The sequence below is a fragment of the Pteropus medius genome, unplaced genomic scaffold, assembly GCF_902729225.1.
Source record: "Pteropus medius unplaced genomic scaffold, Ma_sr-lr_union100, whole genome shotgun sequence".
Lineage (NCBI taxonomy): Eukaryota > Metazoa > Chordata > Mammalia > Chiroptera > Pteropodidae > Pteropus > Pteropus medius.
Genome location: NW_024340696.1, coordinates 23072926 through 23077966, shown reverse-complemented (window position 1 = coordinate 23077966; position 5041 = coordinate 23072926). Strand labels below are relative to the sequence as shown.

The following is a 5041-nucleotide window of genomic DNA, read 5'->3' as shown; positions in this document are numbered from 1 at the left end:
TAACATTTATATATATAATAAAAGAAAATGATTTTGAAAAAAAAATGTGTTTACCCCATACAACTCCAGAGAGAAACAGACAAATATGTTTTTCTCTATACTGTATTCTCTTTTTTTCTGAATTTGTATTTTACCCATCTTCGCCTCCACACTGTGATATTACCACTTTCCTGCAGAAAATTTAACCAGACTCCTCATTCTGCACCCTCCTACCCAAGGCTTTCTTCAAATGCTTCATTTTCCTAGCCGACAAATGGCAGTGAGCTTCTATGGTCTCCTTGTTACTTCCCATACATCTTGACAGAGTGCTGGAGAAGCTTGTCCTGAACTGCTCACAGGAACAGACAAAAAGCTCTAAGTCAAAACTGTTGTTCCTCCTCGCCCAAAGACAAGAAAAGGGTGGTTTAACAACAGAAACCTTTTTTTGGCAATACTTGCTCAGCTCCAGCCAAACACCAACAGAAAAACTGCACCCCCTCTCCCACATCCTCCACCCCTGTGGCTTCAGCAGGGCCTAGCAAAAAGTACATTTTCAGACTCTACCCCCCAACAATGGAAACAGGAGGCAGGGTAATGCCAATTGGACCTAGCAAGGAGCTGTTTTTTAACCCCTCAGACAGCAGGGTCAGGTGGCAGGTAGCACACTGATTTTACCTCAAGGTAGTGTTAGTGGGGTTCAGGAACTAAGCCTTCATCATCACTGAGCAGCATTAACTCACCGAGTTAGGGCAAAGCAGGGATAGTCATCACTCTGTTCTACCCACAGCACCCATTCACATCATAAGCATCAGGTGGGAACTGAGCCTTCATATCCACCTGACATCCACGAGGCAGGACAATATCTTAGAGGCAAAACTAGTTGACACTCACAGCTTCTCCTTTCCCTGTCCCTAGTATCAGCAGGACCTACCTGGGAACTGAGAAAGAAGAAAGTGGTACAACATTATTAAGTACTAAAAAAAAAAAAAAAAGGGGGTCAATCACAAATTCTAGATCTAGCTATATATATTAGGAATGAAGGAGAAATATAGACATGTTTATATTTATAGGAAAACATAATTTGTTGCTAGCAAATCTATTCATAAAGAATGGCTAAGGGAATTCTCTAAACAGAGGAAAAGTGATAACAGAATTTTTGAAACTTCAGAAAAGGAAAGAACAACAAAATGGGTTTTAAAAACTGAAAGAAAAAATTACTATTCTTTGTCTCATGTACTTTTTATATCATATTTGATGGTTGAAGAAAAATTACAATATCATCTGATGTGATGCTCAATGAATGTAGAGGAAATACTTAAGACAGTTATATTTAAAAAGTGGAGAGAGTAAAGGTAACTTTATGGAAGTAAATGCAAATCTAATCATGTGACTCCTTGTCTAAACACTTTCCATGGGTAAAATTGCATTTAAGATAAACTTTTAACTCTTAATATACATGAAAAGAATCACATACTCTGGTGACAGCTAGACCTTTTGTCTTTACCTTAAACTACTCTCATCCTCCAGTTCTGTGTTCCTCCTGCTGTGATTTTCACTTTCTCATCCAGGACTTGCACACACCGTGTTCCAATTTTTAAATTGTTTTTCATCTAACTTACTATTCATTTTTGAGATGCAAGTCAAAAGTCACATCCATAGGACAGACATCTCTTCTTCCAAACCAATCTAAATAGATATCTGATTATATTCTTTCACTATACTCTTCCAATGCCTTTACAGCATGTAATAATAGTTGCCATTATATATTTGGGTAAATATTTATAACTCTCCCCACTTGACTTTTTATTCTATATGGGTAGAGACCATATTCTTTTCACCACTGTATTCTCATTGTGAGTGCAAGGCCTGGCCCAGAAGAGGAGTTCCATAATTTGTTCAATTGATGAATGAAGAAGGATTGATTTTTCCCAGGGATTTTGTTTTAAATACATACAACTTTATAGGCACAATATCTGATGTCTACAAATTTATTAAGGGCTTATCAAAACATTTAAAACCTGGGTAAATGTTATTAATTAAAAATATGTAATAAAATATATTTCAACATTAAAAAAAAATGACTGGCTTGACATTTAAAAATACCAAGATCATGAATATCAAACAAGGGCTGAGGAACTATTTCAAAATAAAGGAAGCTCTAGTTTCATGATGACTAATTGCAATATATAATTCTGATTTGATTCGTGGACTAGACATTTAAAAAGTTATCGAAAATATGTTTAAGGCAATCAACAACATTTGACTATGAATTAAAGGTTAGTTAATAATTGAATTATTAATAGAAGGAGGTGGGATGTCAAATTATTCCCAAGTTATTTAGAGGGAACAAGAAATAAACTATGCATATGTATGGATAAAAAAAGATTGTGAATACGAGAGTGAGCAAGTGATAAAACAAATTGGGAAAATGTTAACAATGGGTAAATCTGAGAATTTGAGGGTTATTTGCAGAATTCTTCAAATTTTGTAAATATGAAATTATATCAAAATACAGAATATCAAAAAAACAAGAGAATTATTTAAAGCTACCGAAATCATTGTATAGTACATTAGAATTATGTATTTATATATTATTCTTGATAATTTTTATTGAAGTTATAGCCTCATTGGTAAAAAGATCAATTGGTACTATCGACACAAAAATAATCATAAAATAAATATAAAACATAAAAGATAAGCATTTGTCTATAGCCATGCTACCCTGAGCAAGCTCAATCTCATCTGATCTTAGAAGCTAAGCAGGGTTGGGCTTGGTTAGTACTTGGATGGGAGATCACCTAGGAAGACCAGGTGCTGTAGGTGTAAAAAATAAAAAAATAAAGGATTATAAGCTGACAAGGTCCTTGCAATCTGTGAGGTCAATCAAATTTTGCTTTGCCAAAAATAAAATAAAATAAAAATAAAATAAAATAAAATAAAATAAAGCATTTGAATTGATTTAATATTATTTATGATCAATAAATTTATAAATAGAGTATGAATCAAGTTACATTTCATTACATATTCACAGGTATAGAGTGTCTTTTCTTACCCTTGGCACTAGATGTGTCAATAATAAAAAAATAGAGAAAATATATAAATATTTTAAAAGATGTCGAAGCTTTACAGAATAATGACTCAAGCATTTTGTTATTATGAGAATTATGAGATTAGTTTAGAACAGGCCATGTGCAGAATGAGAGAGGCATTGTCTTCAACTCATTGAAAAGATAATACATGTAGATCATCTCGTGAATAATTACAATAGTAACCCAGAAATATTACGAATTTCTCTAGAAAAATTAATTAAATGTCTACTATTTCCTCAATTCTCGATGTTTTTTCAAAAAGTATCTTATGGCAGATATAATTGCATTATTATTGACTTTATTTTTCGATTAATGAACTCAAACTTACATATAATGAATGGTTTTTAAAAAGTAGATCTCTCTCATTTATGCTGTTATACTACAAGGTGCTTTGCTAAAACTCAGGCTGAAAAAACCATTTAATCATAAAATGAATTTTTTTAAAACATGAACTTTGTTATTAAAACAGAATGTCAGTTTAAATTTGAAAATTTCATGTGAATGAGACAGTGATCAACATTACCAAAATGAAAAAAATATATATTTACATAGACTTTAATTTAACTGAAAAATTATATATATGTATATATATATATATATATGTTTTATTAAATGTGTAATATGTATCAATCAAAAGTAGGGAAATGTCTTATGGTTACATTATTGTACCAATTTGTGGTATTCTTCAACAGGTCATGCATAACTTATTCAGAGTTGAAACAAATGAGAAAAAATCAAGGGCTAAAATTATTTTGCTTTAAGAATAAAAGTAATAAACGTAAAGTATCAAGTAACAATCATCAGCAAGGAAAAAAATAGAAAAAGAAGTGAAAGTTAATCAATGGAAAATACAATATTTTACATACCAAGGCTGATGTCAAATTTTGTTCTATAATCACAAAATGATATGTATAATGGTTATAATGATTATGTAATATATTTTAATATGCAGAAATTTTGGCTTTTGATCATAATGTAGAATGCCAAAAAGAGCATCACTCCTACTCTTACAACAAGAATAACAAAACAATGATTCTAAACCACCTGAAAGTTCACAAATTTTCTAAAATTTATCAGTATGTTGAAATCACAAGGCAATAAATTAACATAAAATTTTTAAAAAGATGGTGCCTCTAAGTAAGGTAAACAAACACTTGTTAATCTGAGGCAGATGAACAAGACAGGAGACAGGTCAAAATAATTCAGCTAAAAAGTAACGAATTGCCAAATGCCAAGTAAGAAAATATGAAATCACTGGGAGACACAGTCACAAAGGGTGTTAGCTCCCACTCACTTTCATGGACATAATGTGTGCTCATATAAATGACTGGGGGCAAGTGAGAGCTATGAGAAACATTTCTGGTTGCCCATTCCTAAGGAATGGGAACAGCAGCCACTGCATGAAACAGCAAAGAGCCTACTTGGATTCTTTCTCCTTTTTCTCATGTGGAATAAAAACCTTAAATCACTATGCAAAGAGTAACACATCCTGGGCCCCTTAGAACACTTGTGAAAATACATTGTTGCTAGGGAAAAAATAAACAAACAAAAACATCCTCCTATTAGTAGGAGAGGAGAAGGAATACTTTCTGGGAGTAGGCCTCCAGCTGGACAGGGCAGAATGCCTGGGAAGACCTTAGTCCTAAGGCACAGCGACACAATGACTGCACAAAGCATCCAAGAACTGCATCCAAGATAATATAAAAGGTATTAATATTTGTACAATTTGGAATGCCAAAAGAAGAAGAGAGAAGAGTAGAGAAATATTTGATGAAATGATGGCTATATTTTTTCCATAAATTTATGACAGACCTTTATATGTTTAAGAAACTTGAAAAATTCAAAACAGGACAAATAGTAAACACACACACACACAATCATATCATATTGAAACTGCTTTAACGGAAAGACAAAAAAAAAACTTTCTTGCAGTCAGAAAAAGCAAACAAACAAACAGAACCCTCATTTATAAC

At 32.5% G+C, this 5041-nt stretch overlaps 1 pseudogene; it reads left to right on the top strand.

The window, feature by feature from the left end:
* The first annotated feature begins 2683 nt into the window (after positions 1–2683).
* On the top strand, positions 2684–2802 carry LOC120609875 (uncharacterized; annotated as a pseudogene).
* The last annotated feature ends 2239 nt before the right edge of the window (positions 2803–5041 follow it).